Source organism: Mesocricetus auratus, unplaced genomic scaffold, assembly GCF_017639785.1.
Source record: "Mesocricetus auratus isolate SY011 unplaced genomic scaffold, BCM_Maur_2.0 Super-Scaffold_100026, whole genome shotgun sequence".
NCBI classification, from domain to species: domain Eukaryota; kingdom Metazoa; phylum Chordata; class Mammalia; order Rodentia; family Cricetidae; genus Mesocricetus; species Mesocricetus auratus.
In genome coordinates this window covers 16,470,564-16,493,477 of record NW_024429207.1, presented here as the reverse complement: position 1 = coordinate 16,493,477, position 22,914 = coordinate 16,470,564, and positions in this window count along the sequence as shown.

The window sequence follows — 22,914 nt, the reverse complement described above, 5'->3', positions numbered from 1 at the left end:
TCTCTATGAAGTCAAGACCAGCATTTTAGCAAGACTTTACCACTGAGTCCTCCAACTCACAACCAACTTCCTTTCCTCTTTTTCTTCTCACATCACCCCTCTCTAGCTTTCTCTGGTTTCCCTGGGTTCTCTCTCACCTTGTGACAATGGGGAAGCATTTCCATGAATTGAAAGACTCCCAGAGAATTCCCCCACCCAGGGGGATTTCCCAGCTGAGTCCTAGCCCCTGTCCAGGTGGCCAAATCTTCTGGAAGTAGTTCATTTCCTTTCTGAGTCTGCCCACCTCCCAAAGCAAAGCTGTAGACCCAAGATACAAACCCATCTGCTAGCAGTGTGTGTGGGGGGGGGAATTTCTCCCCACACCTGGTCTTTCCCAGTCTTGTTCTGACAGAGCCGAAATCCTTGATTTTTCTGACCACACTGCCACTACTGCTTAAGTACTTGTCGCTACCATGCCCTTTAGATATGGCTGGAGATAGATACCATTAACTCTGTTTAAAGTCAAGGGAGGATGGGATCAAAGTCAAACAGTGCATCATTGGGTTCTATAATGACTCAGAGGCCAATGATGACCCAGATTTTCATCATCTTATTTGAATTATCATTTGAATCAGCAGAACTCAAGGTGGCCTTTCACTTAATCCAGCCTTTTTCTGTTCCTTGGTGGGATGCTTCCATATATGTATGGGGATTTATGTGATGGACTCATGAATATGGAGATGAGACCATCACCTACTCCTTTTCCATAGCTACCAAGTCTTTAGCAGCCCCTTTCCACTGCATACATGGCTATGTACACTGCATACAGTTCTATGTTCTGTGGAGGCTTAAATTCCACAGTTGTCTGATGGGGAATGTTCTCCTGTATATATGTTTCTCTTATTGGCTGGTGAATAAACAGTGCTTGACCAAAAGAGGCAGGAAGATAGGCGGGGCTAGGAGACAAGGAGAATGCAGAGAAAAGGAAGGCAGAGAGAGAGGGCAGAAGAAGGAGGGAGGGAGGGAGGGAGGGAGAGAGGGAGACTGTGAAGTCATGTAGCTGCCAAAGGAGAAACAGGTCCAGGAGTTCTCTGGTAAGCCAAGACCACCTGGAAATATATAGATTAATAGAAATGGGTTAATAATTAAGACAGAGCTAGCCAATAAGAAACCCTAGTCATTGGCCAACAATTTTATAATCAATATAAGTTTTTGTGTGCTTATTTGGGGCTGAAGCACCTACAGGACCTGGCAGGACAAGAAACTCCAGTCACAGTGGTCCATAAGCTCCAGGTTCCGGGTGAGCCTTTTTTCTAGCACCCAGATGCCTCCACTTAAGGTTGCTTACTGCCCTGTAACCATCTTGCCCCCATATGAACAAGCTCAGTCCTCAGAAAAGGTGTCATTTGCAAAGTTCCCAGGAAAATTCCCTGCTCATAGGATGTGTTTGTGAAAGGGGAGGTGGCAAGCCAACAGTGGTCATGCACTGAGTGCCCTGTGGGTGAGTAGTGACTGCTGACATCAACTCAATGGAATGTTCTGGATATCATTCCCTCCAGTCAAGGTTGAAGATGAGGTCTGTGAGTCAGAAGCAAGAGTGAAGACCTGGTAGACATATGCAAAACTGCACACCATGAGCAAAGAAAAGAACAGAAGAAGAAGGAAGGATGTGCTGGCCCTAACAGAAGCAGAGAGGAGTCACTGGGCTGTTGGTAGAACCCAGGGTGGAACTCAACTCAAGTCCCATTCAGCTAGACTGATACACTCCCTTCTAGCAAACTGAAACTACCTGCTACTTCCTGAATGACTTGGCTCTTCTCTCCATGTCTTGGAAGTCAGTGGGAAGAAGGAAGTCTCTGGTCTCCAGTGGCTGCCACCATAACAAATGGGGAAATCTTAAGCTGTGCGAAGGAAAAGACAGTGTTCTGTCCTTACACATGGTAAAGAACCTTTACTTGCTGATTCACTGAGTTGAAAAAGGAAGGTCAGCGTCTACACCTAGTCCCAGAACTCCCTCTCTCCCTCCCATAAACCCTCACTGAGTCATCTTTTCTCGACATAAAGACCAAAGGGGAAAAATAGTTCACTGCCCCACAATCAGCACTGGCAGGTGCAGCACTTTGAACGATGAAACTCAGTCAGCTGATCGAGTGAGAGAAGACTGCAGTGGTCCTAATAGTGGGATACAGCCTATGGTCACTCCCCAAAATACAGGACCCCCATCCTTTACCATTATATTGGTTCTGTATTTCTGGATTCATCCAACTTTAGATTAAAAATTTAGGGGAGGGAAGAGTTGTGTCTACATGAAACATGTACAGACTTTTCCCACCATCATCCCTTAAACAATACAGTATAATAACATTAACATGAAATTTATGATGTATTGTATTCCTTAAATGTTAGGAGATGATTTCCAGTGTGTGGCAGAATCACAGAGGTTATATGTAAATGCTACATTGTTTTACACTGGGGACATGAGCATCTGTCGATTTGGAACCGATAGGGGAAGGGGTTTTAGTGGATCCCATTTCCTGAGGATTCTGAACGACAACTCATTTCTAAAAGTATCCAGGGCCTTACTGAAAGAACTAGCTACTTGAATGAAGCCAGGATGCAGATGATGGGACCCCAAACTGGAGTTGGATAGATATGTCACTTGGAGCATGGGTTCTAGCTTCTGAAGGTCTATAAAAGCTGTAGCTGTGGTAGGTCTGAGCATAAAAGACAATGCCTCATGATAGCAAAGAAGCCTGTGGCTAGCAGATGGAGTTTTACAGGTCTTTGATGCTTAGTACACACTTGCTGTGTTTTGCAGCCAGATCTGTTCTCCTCTGGGAGAAGCCTTTTGCACAATCAAGAAGGAGTGAATGAAAAGTAGTGAACTTGACCTCAGCTGAAGTCAATCAATGGCAGTTGGGCATAGAACTTCAGCTGGACCAGTCAGGCAGACAGGGTAAACTCAGCCAGGTGCCTCATTTACAGGAGAGAAAACCCTATATTCTTTCTTATAATTGCCTCCTCTCACTCTGACTTCTAGAGTGCCACAACTGGAAAATTTGGTATCTGCTCTCAGGTGACAGTCAGAGGTATTGAGGAAACCCTGCATAGGATCACCTTCTGGCTGTGACATAAGATGCCTTATGTAACCCAAATGAATTCTGTGGGACTTGAGTTCCATCTTGAAGATAGCTTATGGTGTACATGTAGGATGGTTATTTTTGGTTGTCAAGTTGACTACATCTAGAACTAAACTAAAACCCAAGCAGCTGGGGGTACACCTGTGAAGGACTTTCCTTAATTAAATCATTTAAATGGGAAGATCCACCCTTAATCTGGATCCTTTGAGTTAGGAAGATACACCTTTAATCTGGGCCACACCTTCTGGTGGCAGCCTGTATAAAGGACATGAAGGAAGAAAGTTTTTGCTCTTTGTCTGCTTGTCCTTGCTCTCACTGGCAAGAACATTCATTCCTTTATTGGCATTAGAGCCTACTTCTTCAGATTCTAACATACACTAAGACCAGCTGAGACATCCAGACTCATGGCATTGAACAACTACTGAACCCTCAAACTTTCCTTTGGTACACAGCCGTTGTTTGACTGCCTTTAAGATACTCTACTAGGTGTGTGTGTGTGTGTGTGTGTGTGTGTGTGTGTATTCATTCCATTAGTTCTGTTCCTCTAGAGAACCCTGACTGATACAGTATGCAAATAGTCCTGAATTTATAAATATCCCAATCCAAAACACTTCTGTTACCATCTAGGAGTCTTGATTGGTTTGTTTTCTCTGACAGTTAAAGAATTAAAAGGCAGGAAAAATCTTGAGTGTGACAGGATCAGGGAAAATCTCAAACACAGAAAACAGAATCAGCTGATGAAGAAAAGCTTTTATTAGGTGTGTGTGCGCGCGCACACACACACACACAGCAAACATACTAGGAGGAAAAGATGCTCTGCAAAGCAGACAGGGATTCAGAAATCTGAAAATCCAGCTTCATCAAGGGTTGGAGGTTTGAGGGGATTGAGGCATCTTCCTCCCCTAATTTAGGATTGGTCAGTTTGAACAAAGACAGTATGGCTGATAGGCCTACAACTTGGGTATTAACAGGTCCTGATCTGGCCTTGACCTTGTCAGAGCTTGTCCATCACCAGAGGGCCCTACTAGAGGGGGGGGCGGGGCACCAACTAGCCAGGTCTTTGTTTTAGGCCTCTGGGTGTTTATCTTAGGTTGGGAGGGTGAGAAAGAGATCAGCTGACTTGGGGGAGGGTGAGGAAGAAGTCAGCCATCTTGGAGTTTGCTGCCTTTACTACCTAGTCAAGGCCCTTCTCTTCATTTGTCTGCCTACTGGGGAATCTGTCTTACTCCTAGTCTCTTATTTCTGGTTTCAGGCATTTGAACAAACAATAGTAAGCCTGTGTGTACAGGGGAAGTTAGGCAGAGGAAAGGCTGGACTTCTGATCCCCAACTGTCACCATGAAAAAGTCACACAGTGTCTGAATTTAGATGGCTGAGGGGAGTTACTGAAAACATGCTTCTTTCTGAATCCTTCATTGTTACACGACAAGAGCCCAGATCTGACAACTTCCTTATCAATAATGTATTATTTGCCTGGTGCAAGGAAGAAAAAAAAATCTCAAATCTAACAAGTAGAGGAACAGAGAAACCAACCATGACAGGACTCCCACCAAAGATGACACAAGCCTCATCTAACAAACAATACCTGTCTGATTCTAGTATCAATCAGGGAGGGGGACTAAGAGCTGTGAGGCCAGCCTAGGGCAACGGCCTAGGGCAACGTAGTATGTAGTGCGAGAGTCTGGGGGGAAAGTGCTACACAAAGGCAGGAAGGATGTTTTAAAGGAAAACCTTCACACAGGAAGTAAGAAGGCAAAAATAAAAGCGAGAAAGAGAAAAACAACCTAGCTGACCTGTGGAAACCACCCAGTGAGCTCCTGAGGCACAGGAGATGACAAAATCAATAGAAAGCTAGGAAAATTATAATAATAGCTGAGGCTTAAATATCACTGCCTGCATAAGCATTTTTTAACAGCATGGGACATTGATTCCTTTATTTAACTCTTCTGGCTAAGCTGACTGAGACATTGAAGAAGTAATCTGTGGTTAGAGGCTGTGGATAAAAATGAACGCTCAGAGGGAGAAGAAGCTCTGTGATCCAGCACTGGCCTAGCATCTGTTAGACCCTGGGGAGAGAGAGAGAGAGAGAGAGAGAGAGAGAGAGAGAGAGAGAGAGAGAGAGAGAGAGAGAGAGATCCCACCCCCAGAGTACCCACCCCCAGAGTATCAATGTAAGTATACAAGGAATAAATTCAGTTGTGATGTCTAGGATCAGTATCCCTCCCTCTCTTCTCATGTAACGTGTTTCCCGTTCCTCATCAAGCAAAACTGCGGGCCCATCATCCATTGTCATGCCACCTCAGGCTTCAGCTGTGTCCTTCCCTGGCCCTGACACACAGCATGGGTAACTAGCTCTCTGTCTCCATGAAAAACCCAAGGGCCCCTGAGAAAGGACAGCACACATATGTACACAAGTGCTTGCAAGAGAAAGAGGGCCAGACTTGTGTCGGCAAAGTCTTGTAAAACCTAAAGATTCAGGGAGCCAAGAAAAGGACGGGTGTGTGTGCCCCCTCAGACTGGTCCCCTGGTCCAGACCATGCAATGTGACAGTTAGGGTCAGGGCCTCAGTTTTACTATGTTGTCGAAGTAGAGTAAGCAAAAATGAAAAGGGTGGTTGTCCAAAACGTCCACGTGCAAGCTGTGTAGAAGTTAGTGGAACCCACTAAAAGAGAACCTGTTGTCCAGGTTTTCGCCAGCCTACACGTTCAGTGTCTCAGGATTTTCTGTGTGTGTGCCAGGCTGTGGGGGGCAGGGGTAGCAGGGCGGCAGACACATGTGGTAGACATCCGGCAACCTTGCACCGCTCAGTCCCATGCCTGGCATTCAGGAAAGGCAGAATGCTCTACGAGAGCCACTGGACCTATGGACCCATACAGAAGCTGTCACAGTGCCTAGAAGAAACAGAAGGAGCTGGCACTCACAGAAACTTGTAGCAAAGTGATGTTTAAACAGAAGGACAGATGAAAGAGAAAAACACCTTGCTCACAAAGAAATAAGAACAAGCCCCAAAGAGTCCCTGAAAACAAATGTGAGGCAGGGCCAATACGAGTAATGACTGCAAATGCGACTAACCTCCAATGAGAAGGAAACCCAGTCAGCCTTGTGAAAACATTGAAAGGACTTTCACTTCAATTTAGGCTTTGGGTAAGAGCTATGACTTAGAGAAAAATGTGTTCACACACAATTATTTTCCTTGGAAGAAAGAACTATTGCCCTTGAAGGAGATTTAGTCGCTACAGGTCCAAGTGTTCCATGCAGTTCATGACCGTCTTCATTTTCCTTTTTTTTTTTTTTTTGTTTGTTTGTTTGTTTTTGATAATTGCCACTGAGTCTTTCCCAATTGGTTGGGTAACCCCAGAGTATTCCTGTGGACAGAATGCAAGGCTCAAGAATACAGAAGTTGCTGGGTGGTAGTGGTGCACACCTTTAATCCAAGCATTCAGGAGGCAGAGGCAAGAAGATCTCTTAGTTTGAGGTCAACCTGGTCTACAAAGCAAGGTCTAGGGCAGCCAGGGCTATACAGAGAAACCCTATCTTGGGGGCAGGGAAGGGATGTCAGAATACAGAGGAAGTTCCATGGTATTTAGGCCAAGATTTTCAATACTAGGCTCATTTTGTTGTTGTTGTTTTCAACTTGACATTATCTATTCATCTGTGTGGCATTTTATTCACTGGAAAGGGCAAGACTCTGAATAACAAATACTACGATAAAATATTCATCTCTTTCGCCTGTCTGCATTCCCATGTCACCTTATTTTGGAGAGTTTGTGTATAGACAGGGTTCTGAACTGTTCCCCACAGTGATTGCCCTGGTTACAACCAATACAACAGATACTGTTCAACTTGAACAAAACAAGAATTTTATACTGTCTGGCTTGTTCTTAATTCTTCCCTAAGGGCCTATTTGGTTTAGCATCAAATACTAGATTAAGGGACTAAACTTTAGCTGAACAGCCACTCAAGGGATTTAAATATGATCTCTTTACACAAAGGGGAGTTAGTGCACATCTTACATCCCGGGCACAGGGAATACATGTTTACACATAGAACTAATCTTTTTCCTAATGTTGATTGTTTATCAAAAGCAAACTGGAAAAAAAATCACCATCCATCACACTGACCTATGCCAGTTGTGGAAACTGTTGAATCAGAATCACCTCTATCAGTTTACCCTGAATAAACTCACAGCAAAAGAAACTCAGAGGGACGTTGCATCAAATCTGCATGGCTGTCTGCACAGGTGTGTTCTGAGTGTCTGTGCTCCCATATGTTTGTCTCTCTCCTAAGTGGGAATAGCAGGATGGAAGAGGTAACATGAAAAGGCTTCGCAGCAGGTGAAGTGAGTTGTCACAGGCTTTATTTAAACCTTGAGAAGTATTCCGACATCCATCTTCCAACACCCACCTCAATGCACCAAACAGAAGCTGCAGTGTGTTGCTCCACTTTGTAATCAGATTATAACAGAGACATGCAGGGAAGGGAAGAGGAAATGAAGGGTAATATTTCCAGTCCTGCGGATATTTTTTGCGTAGCGAGTCTCTGTAAGCCATTTTTCGTTCATGCGCTAAGTATCATCTTAATTTTAAAGAGACATTAAGAGTATAGTAAGGCTTGGGCACCAGAAGGGTTAAGGGACACCTGACAGGAGCTCTGCCCGTTCCCTCCAAAGAGCTCCAAAATTCCAAGACGTAAAGGTAAAGTTCCCAGAAGCAAGCTTAGATCTAGGCCAAGTAATGGAGGAATGTGCTAGAAAGCTCAGGAAAGGCAGGGGAGTCAAGTTACAGCGTGCAGCTGGGCCAGAGCAGCTCACTAGGACATGCTTTTCTTGTCACTGCACCAACACAGCAGGCACTTTCCCAGGTTCCTTTTTACTTTTATATTTTTTCTTATATTTTCCCTCCTCCCTCCCTCCCTTCCTTCCTCCCTTCCTTTTGATATAGTCTCATCTTTCCCAGGCTGGCTTCAAACCTCCTATGTAGCCAAGCCTGGCCTTGAACTTATGATCCTCATGCTCCTACTTCCTTATTGCTGTGATTACAGGTACGAACCACTTCCTGGTTTATTGCATTTGAGAGTAAATATATTTAGTACGGTAACTGCATTTTCACAAATAATCATTTCCATAATCCTTGTGTGCATATCAAATAACTTGCTGGTGTATTCATTATAGAAGAAGGAAGAATATGCATACCATATGTGGCATGTACATATACCATATATGGTACATATATATGCATATATATATATGTGTGTGTGTATGTTAGGTATATGGCATATATATACACACATCTATGTATGATACCGTATTGTGTATTATGTATGTCACACACACACACATATAACTCATGTGTGTGATATATATGATGTATATATTTCATACCTGTGGTATATGTATAATATATATATGCATACAATGTGTAGCTTATATACAACATATATATGGTATGCATATCCTTTCTTCCTCTACTATATATATATTTGTAGTCTAAATAGCCTGAATACTTATATCATTATATCTAAAAATATAACTTTACATAGGCTTAGCATATGCATACCCTATATGGCAGGTCAAGTTATATTTTTAGATGTAATGTTGTAGTATTCAGGCTATTTAGGTTCTTAGTGGTCTTTGAGTCTCCAAAGTTCTAAGTTTTCTACAAATGGAGTCATAGCAGTAGGATAGCAGTAAGCATTGTTGTGACCTCATTTTCACCCAGTGTGTCAGCTCTTCTGCCAAGCAGGTCTCTTGCCTGGGTAGGGAGGGCAGTGAGACAGGAACAAGAATGAAATAAAAGATTAGATGCTCTCAGGGAAAAACTATTACTCATAGCTCCACACACATCCTGTCAGCTATCCTGACGATGAACAGTATGTGACCGGAAACAAGGACGTGATAAAACATCTGGAATGGCTGCATCTCCTGGCAGGAGAAGATGGGGCAACAGAGTGGTTTTTACACACATGCTGGAGAGGAGGGAGAGAGGTCCATTCGCCCTGCAGCCTGCTGAAATAGCTTCTAAGATTCAGCTCTAAACAGAGCTGGTCTACAAACCTCCAAAGAATGCCAGGTCTCAAATTGACATAGAGCTCACAAGACAAGACAAGCAGGAACCAGGAGCAAAGCTTTGCTTAAGAAATGTGTCATTGTCCATTTCTCCCTTCCAAGCTCAGGAATAACATGACTCAATTACCGTATTATGAGTTTAATGATTCTTTTTTTCTAGTTGCCAGGGATGAAATCCAAGCACCTACTCACACTAAGCGTACACTCTGAGGCTGAACTATGCCCCCAGCTCATCACAGATTATTTTCCATCTCCTTAAGTATGGCACTAGGCAGTAAGTTACTTTTAGAGTGACAGACTTGGAACTGCAGGTAGCTCAGTGGCCTCCCAGCCAAGGTCTTATGGATGGCAGAGAATCCCTCTGTGGATAGTGACACAGAGCAGTTATTCCTATGATGCCACCTAGAATTTTGAACAAATCATGGTCCAGCTAGACATGTCATTGTAGCTACAGCATGTCTAATTATTACTGCGTCCTTGGGGGATAATATGGGGCTGGGCTTGGATTCCTGTGGAAGTTGGCAGCTCCCTCTCTGAGTAACTACAGGCCCAAAATGATACCACAGCAGGGGCAGGGTCTCCTTACAGAACAGAAGGGACAGAAGATAGGTGTGTTGTGATTTCTTCTCACTTTGTTCTGATTGGAACTCTTGTGGAAATAGGAACTAAAGGCTAGGCAATGACACACTGAGGACAAGCATGCTTCCGAGGAACCCAATGACCAACTGTGGTAGTAAGAGACAGAGGCATTCCTTGGAGGTCTCTGGAATCCAACACGGTGGCAATGCCATGTAGTGTGGGTAGATTTGGGACTACTGGGAAAGGGCTTCATGCAGATTCTCACACTTATTTAAGGTTGTCCTGAGAATGGGACTCCTCAAGGTGTCTTTGTAGGCAGCTGATGGGGGTTGTCTTTCTGTATGTATGTTTACGTTACTGTTTAATTAATAAAACACTGTTTGACCAATGAGGCAAGAAAATAGGTGGGTCTAGGAGACAAGGGAAATTCTGGGAAAGGCAGGCAGAGTGAGCCTACCACACACAGTCACCATGTAGCCCGGCAAAGGAGTAACCAATCCTGGCATTCTCCAGTAAGCCAAGACCATGTGGAAATACATAAATTAGTAGTTATGGGTTACTAATTAAGACAGAGATAGGCAATAAGATGCCCTAGCCACCGGCCAACAGTTTAGTAACTGATACAGCATCTGAGTGCTCATTTGGGGTTGAAGGGGCCATGACCTGCAGGGACAAAGAACCTCATTACAGCAAAGGAAGAGTAAGCAGGAAGTGAGAAATGAAGTCTTGGGGACTCTAGTGTGGTTACTCTGGGATGGAAACAATGTGGATATTTGGAAATTCTCAAAAAATGTTGTGCTTGGGAGAAAGGGATATGACATTTTGTGTCTAGAAATGCCCGTGTGTGGCCAACGTGGGTGAAATGGGCTCCTCTGGTTTCTGGTGTTAAAGACTCCAGGCTGGCTAGCAGCATTTGTCATTTATGTGACACCTCAGTTGCTCCCTTTGCAAGAGGGCAAGCTAAATGTCCAGCCCCTCATATCTGAAGACCGGAACAGTACTCCCCCACCAAGTTATGAATTTCTTTTGTCAGTAGAGACAATTTTCCCCTTCTGATTTTGACAGTATAAAGCATGGTGTATTCTAAAGCCATCCAAGCAGTGAGAAATGCTGCACCATGGTTAAATGTCACAGAAACAGTGACGCATAGTCCATTATTCAAATACGGATATTTTTGAGAGTGTAAAGGGGGTGTCATTACTTATTATGCTGGAAAATTGACAATAATAAGGGTTACTCTCAGTAAATGGGGGAATCACCAGAGGCAATCTTCATTTTAAAAATTATTTTAGGTTGATTTTATGGGTTTGGGTGTTTTGGCTGCATGCTTGAGTGTGCCTGGTGCCCAGGAAGGGCAGTGGATCCCCTAGAAATGCAATTATGGATGTTTGCAAGCCACCATGTGTGTGCTGGGAATTTGATCCCAGTCCTTTGCAATAATACATGCTCTTAACCACTGAGCCTTCTCTCCAGTCCCAAGGTTTTCTTCTTATTCTTGGCTAGGGCTGAGGATTAAACGGACATCCCTGTGCATTCCAGGCAACTGCTCTGACACAGAGCCGCATAACCAGTCAAAGGCACTTCGTTATTTTTATCGCATGCGCTTTGAAATGAAGTGGCAACGTTTTACGTTTACAACAATGTGGACTGCAGCCCAAACGCAGCGGGACTGTCCTGAAGCCATCCTCTGCCCAAAGATGCTAATAACCTTTCCTTCCAACATGAGAATAAAGAGGAATAAAATGCTGACTATTCCAGAAATCTGCAGAAGAGTGGAGTGGACACTGAAGGGTTTTCTGGACAGGAGAACTGTGTGTTTCAATGGGTGCATCATCACATCATCTATATGGCCAGGTATCGCGATTCCTTTTCCTCTGATCTCCTCTCTCATTTCCCCTGCCAGCAGTCCCTTCCTTCTGCCTTCCTTCCCATAGTCCCTTCACAGATATTCTTTGCTTTGTCTCCATCACTGTCTCAAAATCAGGCCACTTCTCCTCTTCCAACTGCTCTCTGATAACTAAAATGTGCAAAGGAAAGAAAGGGAATTGCGAATATAGATGCATTACTGTATTTTGTCTTTATTTTTCTCTATTGTTGGTCTCACTAAAGTAAAAACCAAACACCATGTTGGAGAGCTTGATGACTCCGGTCTGAGAAACCTCAAGGTTCAAGGACCGGATGGAGGGAAGGAAGAGGAATGAGGGATGGTACATATACAGTCCTGTCACAGTTGGAAAATGAGGCCATTTCTGTCTTGGTTTGTTTGAGGCTTGAGGACCAGATGTTGTCTAAAGCCCATTAGACATCTACCCACACCAAAGGCAAAAGGTGTTTGACTGTTGCAACTTGAAGGGATTAGTAGAGATTATTAGGCTGTTGTTGTTGGAGTGTTGAGTCCGACTGTCTCTATCTGCTGCCATGTCTGCCTCTTACACCAAAAAGAGGGGCCTTCAGAGAACCATCCAGAAAACTCAGACTCCAAGAGTGAAGACGAGACACAGCAGGCTTGGTTTTGAGTCCGTCTGTGAATGCAGCTATCTGGCTAACAGTTTTCATTGCATGGTGACAATAGATTGTCCATCTTGGGGTCAGCCTGAATGTCCACAACTGTTAGGTGGATAAATAATTCACGAGGGGACTGCACAGACATTATGTAGTGAACCAATGATGAAGAGAACACATAAGGATACATCTGAGACCTGTTCCACCAGTCATGTGCAGCTGAAGGGATTGGCAGCTGCCTGCCCACCCCACCTAAGCCGCCTGTAGGAAAGTGTAAAGACAGTGGAGAAATCCAAAGCAAACAGCATGTAATCTGCTCTTTCCCCAAGTGCAGGTGGAGAGGGTGGAGCCCCGGCAAAGGCAATACCAATGCCACTCATCTGGGGGTGGGGCTACCTACACATGCCTGGGTGGATCAGAAGCTGGCAAGCAAGGACCCATGGGTTGCCAGTCTGCTTCTATAAATGCAGGTTATTGGAAACCAGCATTCCCATTCACCAGCACGTCTTCAGTGCTGTAAGGCAGAGCTAAGGGATTGCCCCAGAAGACTGTCTGGCTGCCAAAAATAGCCACTGGTCCCTGGTATAGCTGCTCTCAAACCTTCAGAATCATTGGGGTCACGAAAGAGCTTGACATCGATGTCGTGGCTCATACACAGGACCCTAAGCCTTCTTAAGGAAAAAAAGACTTTATCATTCATGTACTCTCCCTGTATCAACCTGCTGTCACAAGCTGCTATGGCAACAGAAGAAAGTAGAGGATTGTTTTCTCATTTCAGGGAGCCCTTAGCAAGCATCCTCCAGGGTGATAGGTACTGCAGTAGAAGGAAGGATGCTGTGAGGCTTAGAGTAAGTCAGACTTGAAACTTTACTCATCCCGTAGGCTTTGGCACCATCCACGACTAAGTTGGGAAGTTGGGAAGTTGATTGGCTCTTCATTCAGCCATCAGGAAAGAGCTCACTGAGTGAATACCCATAGACCAGCAGTTCTCGACCTGTGGGGTCATGACCCCCAGAGGGGCCTAAGATCAGATATTCTGCATGTCAGATATTTACACTATGATCCATAACGGTGGAAAGATTACAGTTATGGAGTAGCAACAAAAATAATTTTATGGTGGTGGTGGAGTCACCGCAGAATGAAGAACTGTGTTACGGGGTCGCAGCATTAGGAAGGTTGAGAACCACCTCCATGGACGAAGGGAGATGGAAAATGAGCTTACCTTCAAGACAACATCACAAGTTCCTGAGTGTTAAATATATAAACTGATTCTACCTGCCTTTTTTTCTCTCTCTCTCTCCCCACATCAAAGGCTGGGTTCAGAGGTGACTCTGTCGGTATTTGCAGTACACAGGGCAGTATCATCCTCTGCCAAGCAGGGTCTGAGAACACTGAGGGATTTCTTCCAGCACAGACATTTTCTGATTGCAGAGCTCAGGGTCTGTGTCAAAAAAGGCTCTGTCTTTTTTTTTTTTTTTTTTTTTTTTGAGGATTTTGCCATGCTGCTCCTGAAACCTCTGCATCCTATGTGGATGTGTGAGCAGCCTCTGAGGTGGCTGCTGCAAGCTTTCTGATGGCATCCGGCTCTTTTTCACAGGGCAACAGCTGCTGAAGTGGGCTGGCCTTTACTGTGAGGTTTTATGGTTATGCAGGCAGGTGTGTTAGGTTTGCCCATGCTGTGGAGTCAGAAACCAAAACAACCTTTAGTTAGGGCTTTTGTTTTGTAGTCTCCATTGTTGATGGGTTTTCCTGGAGACTCCTTAAGTAGGAGGTGCAACTGGCAATGTCTTCCGGCTGGGTTAATTAATGCGTTCTGGAAGGAGAGTCCTCTAGAGACCCAAGCTTAGGGCTCAGGCCGTCAGGAGCCTGGGTTCTGTCTTTCACTTCAGCCTATTGATCAGACTTTGGTATTAAAAAAAAAAAAAGGCAGGCTCTGATAACATGGTTTCCCTTGAGGAGAGATCCTCTCAGAACAAAATCCTGTGGAGATATTTCAAAAAACGTATGCACCTGTGTCTCTGCTGGAAATGGAAGGTAATCTTTCTCTGATCTTCAAAACAAGAACCAGCTAGGTCTCCTGGGAAATGTAGAGGTCCCTAACTTGAGATGTTCACCCCTCCCCTGAGGAACGCTCAGACTAATCCACAGAGCTCCAACAATGAGCACACCTACTATGGAAACAATGTTACTGATTTGGGCTGCAGCGCAGGCGGCTGCCTCCTGCTCGGCTCTTACTAAGCTGTGATTCTTCTGCATCTGCAGGTCTTTTCTAGTCGAAGGGGGGCGGTGTTATCAGAGGGTTAAAGGTCAAAGCCCAAAGCCCTAACAAGCCAGGCTTGGCCTCTCATCTTCAATGGGCTAATTAGACAAGGTGACAGTGAAGAGCAGAGAAAGGTGACCCATTCCGTGTGACCACACCCAGAAGAGAGACAGATGAAGAGGTCCCATGGCTCCTCACACCTGTGTCCACAGAGCACTGTCATGAGGCTGAGGTTTAAACGCAGGGCAAGAGGGAAGCGTAATTAAACAGTCCTGGCCCCTCCTGACACCAACCCTTAAGACCCACCTCCCCTCACTCCGCTACCCCCAGAGATTCCTGGGAAACTTTGAATTCCTTTCGGGCCATTGGATCAATTGTGTCAACAGTCTGATAGCCAAAGGGAAGGACTCAAGTGGCTCAGGGAACAAATTCCTCTATCAACCCGGGAACCTCAGTCCTTGGGCAATTCTTTATCAGCTGTTGGTTTCCACATTGTCCAGTTCTTTTCCTGGTTAGGAAGACAGGAGGGATATTTTTCAATATCTTCACACATCGACCAGAAAACGGAATCCCTCTCGTTTATAGAGGTGAAATATATGAAATCCTTGACATGGCACACATGCTTACCCCACAAGATGACAATTGCGTTTGCTCGAGCAAACTAAAGAATAGTAGATTTCAGCTGGGCACCAGGCACGGCAGCACATACCTTTAATCCAGCCAGGGCTACAGAGTAAGTATAATAATAAATACATAAAATAATATGCATGCCTTTATTATGTATTTTAAAATAGTAAATACATAAACGAAAGAAAGATTGATGAATTGAAGGAAATTGCCAAATTTGAGATTAAAAATTATCCCAGGTAACTCTAGAATTGTTTTTAAAACTTATCACAACATAAAGCTCGGTTATGTAAATCTCTGAAGCAATCTGATATGGGGACGCTCAGCACTTTTGTAGGTATCTTACTCCAAGTTCTTTAAGGAATATCTCACGTGGATGTTATTGGAAAAACAGTTCCTCTCAGCACTGGATACTGTGCAAATATCTTCACATAGGATTTCTCAAAAGTGGAGAGAATCACTGTGGTTTGTAGGTGTCTCTGTCTCAAACGCCCACAGCTTCCTGCGAAAGTGGGACCTGTACATGTGCAGTCAGCCTGAAAACGGACAATGCTGTCTGGCCACAGACACATGGGGAGGCCACGAACTTGTAAACCTACATCTGTGTGCAGAGTACACTATTTAAAAACAACTATTTCTTTTTAGGATAAAGTCTCAGTGCCTCATGATTCCCATCCTGATGAGACTAGCAGAAAACTCTGTAAAATCGTTGCAACTGGTTGTATCCTTTCTCCAAAATACAACAAGCCCAGGAGGTCCGCTTGGAACTTAGAAAAAGAAGGATCCATGTGTGTTCCTGGGCCTGTCCTTGCTGGTCCTCCTCTCAGAAAAAGCAGCCACCCCCGCCTTTGCCAACGGTCCTTTATGTCCAGTTTCAATAATCTCCCTACTGAAGACTGGACGTGAGTTCCCAGTACAGTGGACTGCATGATCTCCCCCACAGAAAGGGAGACAGACAGAGGTAAAGACAGACAGCCACAGAGAGAATAAAAGCAAACCACTTCCTGCCCTAAGAGTATCATCTTCACTGAACTCCAGCCCTGGAAAATAAGAAGTAGAGAAGTTATTCAACAGTTTTCTATTTTTCTGTTCTAGCAGAAATGCCTGAGGTAAGAAACTACCCCACAGCAGCTCTGAAGATCAGCAGGGAACACCTTCTGCAGCTTCAGGGGAGTGTACAGTTGCACACTTAGCACATCAGCCAGGAAACCATAAGCTACACACACAGATTCATTTGCTCTGAGACGATTTAATTTCTGAATATCCTTTCCTTAATTTCCAACAGTTGATTATTAATTATAGAAGGTGTGTAATGGGAGGATAGGAAACCAGATAGATTTGCAAAATGCTACTGAATAAAACCCAGCCTAGAACCCTTGGCTTTCAAGTGTTACATTTTCTGTGTCGTCCTAGAGACTAGGCATTACCAGCCTTTGGCCTCAGTGGGCATTAGATCTAGGCATCAGGATTCCTCAAACCTTGACAGTGGTCAGAACTACAGCCTCCAGATCTAGGGCGACTGAGACCCTTGCTCTGAGCCTGAGGGCTCTCTGGTACTCTTCCACTGGTCCAGGCTTTCTGTTTCTCATCTGTGGCTCTTTACAATCTTCCAGCCAGCCCAACTCGGTCCTCTTGAGCTCCACCATCCCATCGCTCCTATCCTGACCACTCCCTTGAGCTATTTAGACATTTCTATTGCTGTGAAGAGACACTGTAACCGTGGCAACTCTTATAAAGGAAAATGTTTTTTTTAAGTGTGCTGATTTTTTTCTGCCTGCATATATGTCTGTGTGAGGGTACAGGGTCCCCTAGAACTGGAGTTACAGACAGTTGTGAGATGCCATGTTGGTGCTGAGAATTGAACCAAGGTCCTTTAGAAGAGCAGCCAGTGCTCTTAACTACTAAGTCTTCTCTCCAACTCCTAAAGGAAAACATTTAATTGGGGGCTGGCTGTAGTTCAGAGGTTTAGTCCATTGTTATGGCAGGAAGCATGGCAGCGTGTTGGAAAGCATGGTTCTAGAGAAGGAGCTGAGAATTCTTCATCTGGATCCTCAGGCAGGAGGAAGAGAGAGCAATGCTGGGCCTGGCTTGAGCATCTGAAACCTCAAAGCCCTCCTCCAGTGACGCACTTCCTCCAACAAGATCACACCTACGCCAACAAGGCCACACCTCTTAATAGTGCCACTCCCAATGAGCCTTTGGAGGCCATTTTCACTCAAACCTCCCCAGAGGCTTATAAAAGATTTGCGTGGGCAAACGAACAAGTTTTGTATGCACACAAATAACCAACAAGATCTATTTCCAGTAATAACAAAGGCAAGATCTAAACTGCTGTATGTATGTATATCTTGTCCAGAATGAGCCTAGAACCTGTGCATGGAGAACCCTACCCAAGAACCTTGTCACGACACTGCTACTATTGGCTGACAAGCTTAGTTTGAGCTAAGAAAGACCTTTCCTGGAGGAACGGCAGGAGGTGGATCTTCCTGTGTCCCCTGTGGTTGTGGTGGGACTAAGGGAAAGTAGAAGGCAGTCTGAAAATATCTGACCACAAGTGTTCAAAACTAGAACCTCTGCTGTCTGTGAGGCTCGAAAACCACAGGTTGAAACCTAAAGTAACTCTTGGCTGACAGGGTCCTCTGACTCATTGTGTTCCCAGACCACCTGGAAATTACCCCGGGCCTGTAAACCCAACTACCCACTCAGGTAAGAAGGAAGACAGGCTGCTGAGAGCAAGATTCAGCAGAACCGTGGTGAAAGACTGTTGTTAAGAGACAAGGGATATTGAAGTAGTGTTTAGTACATTTAAAGGAAAGACAGGGAGAATTGAGAGAGAGAGAACCAAATGAAAATTGGAGCTTCAGTAACTAGATAATACATCCTTTTAAAAGAGAGCCAGTAAGATTATACTGACAAGTAAATACTGTGTTACTGATCTGTACCCCTCAACCCATTTGACCTTTTATTTTAAGACAGTCTTGTTTGAGATAGGAGTTTACTCTGTAGCCCAGGCAGACCTTGAACGCATTGTGATCCTCCTGCCTCTATATCTTGAGTTGTGATGTTACAGGCCTGTGATATGAGGTCCAGGTAGGGTGGTTTTGAGAAGAAAATAGCATTTGAGTTGTAACACTATTAGAAAAAAAATGTGTAAAGTGTGTGTGTGTGTGTGTGTGTGTGTGTGTGTGTGTGTGTAGGAGACTGACTTTGGAAGTGGATGACATCTTCCTCTAAATGCATGTGGGACAGAGAGAGAGGGGGGGGAGGGAGGGAAGGAGGGAGGGAGGGAGGGAGGGAGAGGGAGAGAGAGGGGGAGGGAGGAAGGGAGAGAGGGAGGGAGACAGACAGACAGAGACAGACAAGGACAGAGACATGGTCTCACTGTGTAGCCCTAGCTGCCCAGGAGCTCACTAATAGACCAGGTTGGCTTTGAACTAAGAAATGCACTTGCCTCTGTCTCCTGAGTGCTGGTATTAAGGACATGTGCTTCCATGCCCGGCCTTTGCCTGAACTTTTAAATATCTTAATCTCCATCACACATAGAACACAGCACATTTCCTTCTCATCCCTTGCAGCAGTCTTTCTCACACTCGCATGTGTGAGTCACCTGTGGGGGTTACAGAAAGTCTCTGAGTCAGCAGGCTGGGGAGGACTAGAGAGTCTGTATCGCTCGCCAGGCGGAGTGCGCATGCGCATGTCTGCTCAGGCGGCAGCCTGCTACCTCTGCAGTGTCAGTAGACCTCTGGTGGTCACACTGGAGATGCGCATTATTTGTCACTCACTCGGTTTTCTTTTTGTGAAAATATTAAAAGCTGTATCTCCTCAAAGCCAGCAACTCTACCAGCCTTGTTATTGGCAAAGCCAATAGCGTTTACTGATTAGTTTGGACTCGTGATTTAGGCTTTGGCGCTACTCCAGACCACACAGCCGGACAGGGGTCATCAAAGAAAGGGCATGTTTAGTCTACATAAATATTGAAGTGAATATGCCTGTTCCAAAAGAATACAGGAAACCAGTCTAGCGTGTCCTTTATGTGTAGCAATGAATGATTTACAACAGTGCTGTCTTTATTGGTATTTAAAAAAATCAATCTTTTAATATGATTCTCCTTCTGTCAGAGATTGCCATAAATTGTATTTCTTATGAGGTGTTATCTGATTTAGCCAGTCTATGAATCAGACTAGCCTGCTCTTTAATTAGGAAAGACGAGGGCAGTTTTATAGTAATTTTAAATTTCTCAGTCTCTCGGCTCCTCTCTGAATATGCTTCTGAAACAGAAAACAGAAAGGGTCAAGCCTTTGACCAAGTATTGTCAGCGGCTCAGATGAAGCAGTCCATTAATATCTGAGAAATCCTCAGTTTTAGAAATACTGTGGGTTTTTTTTTCTATTTTTTTTCAAACTGCAAGCAGGGTTTTTGTTTCTGTTTTTCATTTTGAATGTCAATAGACCTGCTTTCCAGTAATGCCATGTATACAGATAAATGTTCCAGAAGCCATTACAGTTTTTCCAAATAACCACAAGATTATTATCACTCTGTAGTGGGAACATCTGGCCCCAAGAATGTACACTCTTTAAATCCAAGGTGTTTCAACTGAAAACCTTGTAAATTAACATCACTACCAACTTGACTTTGATACAAACCTCTCATTTCATGTATAAGCCCACTCAGCAGAACACAGTCCCACGCAGATGCTAGTAGAAACTTCCTTGAGTGGAGAAATGTCACATGTTCTTGCACAGGGCACATCATGTAAGATCCCAGGGTACATGTGTGTTCTTTGCTGATTTTCCACAGTCTTATAGCCATGTATGTTACTAAAATCCCAAAGACATGCATTAGGAGTTTTATATGCTTATTCAACTGTTTTCTCTTTCAGCCTTATAAATTGAGACCCGTCTGTGCAGGCGAGTTCAAAGGCTTCTGCCTGGAATTAACAGTAGGGAAGGTTTTCTTCACACAGGCTAGGTGAGTTATATAATGAATGCCTAGTGTGGATATTTCTACATCTTTAGAGTCTATAAAGCCACATGTATGTTTATCTGCATCTGTGACTCAGGGATCTGCCTGTGGTTCATGGATTTAACCAGACTTCACCTGGGAAGAACCCCCATAGTCACCAGTTTACTCAACTTAATCCTTTCATTGTGTTGCTAAATCTCTGCGGGACAGGTTACCCTGCCTAGTGGCAGGATTTGCCTACCTGCCACCTCCGACTTTTTATTACAACAGGTTATAAGGAAGGACAGAACCTCACTAGATATCTTTCCAAATACATAGCACTAGACAGACCCCATCTTAAAATTTCATTTAAGGCTAACCATGAAAACCAGAGGTAGATGCTTGCCTCTCATGCTCTAAAGCCGGTTTGGTCCCTGGCACTGAAAACAAAGGAGGAAGAGATGATTCTCCCTTTGCTAAGTCTAATCCACCCCATGTCTTTCATCCTATGGAGTTCCATTGAGTAAAAACAATGAACACAGAAGTAATTACCCAAGTGAAAGTTCAAGACAGACTTAAAAGCAAAGACTTGTGCACTTATGCCCTTTGTAACAGCTTAGAGACACGTAAAAGATTCAGTATTGGTTAAAGTAAATATGCCTTTCACTACCAAAACATGCAATTCAGACAGGCAACTGAATGCCCATGTTTTTTCATATGTGTGAGCCCCCCCAAACACACACACAATGACAACCACACAGAAACCATTTGAAATGTTTAAACATGTTGGAAGTCTGTAAACTCAGAAGTAAAGACAGTGACATACACAAAGGCCCAGCTGAGACCAGGGTGAGGAGATTCCTTGTCTCAAAAAGGAACAACTCACTACATTCCGGGATTCTTACACCCCAAATATTAAACATTGCACTTTGGTTTTTTATACTCGCTGACTTCTAAAGCAAACCAGAAATATATTTAAGATGCACCCTGGTGCACAATGTGGGTTCTAGTCATTCCCGCATGACCTGGAATCAATTTGGTCAGATTGCCTCAGAGCTCAGAAGGAAGAGCAGTTTTCCCATGGTAGAGGGAAGGGAGATATGACTGTGGGTTCTAGAATCATCTCTGGGACCTAGCCCAGGTGCATACTCAGACTGTGGGTTGGGTGGGGCAGAGCAATGAGGCATCAATTGCTGGGAGTTGGGCAATGTACAGACAGGCAAATACTGAAAGTCAAGTCCCCAAGGAACGCAAAGTGGGAGCCAGAATAAACATTGTAAAACTGGGTCAGCAATCTCAGGGGCCAAATGCAGAGCGAGTACTAAGGTAAAGATGCCAAATGGGTTAGCAAAACAACAGAAAGAATGGCTGGGAGATGTCTTCCAGAAGGAGCCAGAGACCGCTCTCTGAGGTCGGCTGACAGCATTTAGACTAATATAGATCCAAAGTAATGCCACCCCCACCAGTACCTCTCGCCTCTTACCCATGGGTTTTCCCTACCTCTGTCTGTAGAATGCTCCCAAGAGGACCGCAGCTTATGTTTCTAAGGTAGTCGAATGCCCCATTGTCACAGTGGGTAAAAGCCACTGGCTCTGTGTCCTAGGTCAGACAGTCACTGGAGAAAGAACTAATGGGGGTAGTGGCCTGAGCAGCATGGTCTAGATAGTTCCAGAAGGATGAAGATGGAAGGAGAAAGGTACAGAGGCTGCATAAGGGACTCAGTGGTTTTCTGAGTGCGTCCTGCACTCTGGAAGCCTCCCCTGCCCAGCACCAAGGATGTCTCACAAACTCCACTCACTCACTCACTCTACTGGCTTCCACTCCCCCAGCAAAATGCCTGAGAAGTCAGATGCTCTGCTCCAGGATGGACCTGATTTGCCTTCCCATTCCCTCATCGTTTTTTCAGGAATAAGCACCTGACCCAGCTTTAGCTAACCAGGGGGCACGTGCCAGAGGTCTAGGGCATTCCATCATCCCCAAGAGAAATATGAAAAGTAGAAGGTTGCTTTGGAGCTGCTGACTTGCCACATGCCTGAAATTGAAACCTGCTCAGGGAAGAGCATGAGCCAGGAGAATCAAGAGAGGTAAGCAGGGCCGGAGTCACGGCTCAGTGGTTAAGAGTGTGAACTGCTCTTGAGGACCCAAGTTCAGTTCCCAGCACCCTCCTGGTGACTCCCAACTACCCGTAACTCCAGATCCAGGGGAATCTGACTCTTCTGGCCTCTGTGGGTTTCTGCACTTGCGCGTGCACGCGCGGGGCATGAACATGAACCAGAGTCCTGGAGTAGATTTCAGTTCCTCTGGGTTAACACATCCTTTTATTATTTAAGCCAGTTTAAACAAGGGTTTCTGTTTACTACAGCCAGTGTTTGTTCCAGAGATGAGAAAACGGAGGCGCAGGGAAGCCGGACAATGTTTCCCAGCCTATACCAACATCTTCAAGCTGTGGGGTGCTCGCAGCATTGCATACCCGCCGCTGTCTCTATCAGATCACCATGAAACCTTCCACAAGATCAGGCCTGTTGATGTTCCCTCACAGAAGGGTCATTAGACCTTTACCTACGATCCCCTCCTTCCTGCCCCTCGCCCCAGCTCTATAAAGTTCTGCCCTGGCTGCTTGCCCATCTTTGGAGGTGGTAAGGAATGTAGAAGGTGGGAGGTTAACTGAAGAAGGAACACTGTCCTCAGTTGTCGAGGCTGGCGTGCGACTCTCCATCTTTACTTGCAGTCACCTCCACTCCCTTGAGTAACCCCTCAACCATGCTCCTGGCAGAGAGCTCAGTACATTCATCAGTTCACTAAGCTAGACTTAAATGAATTGTC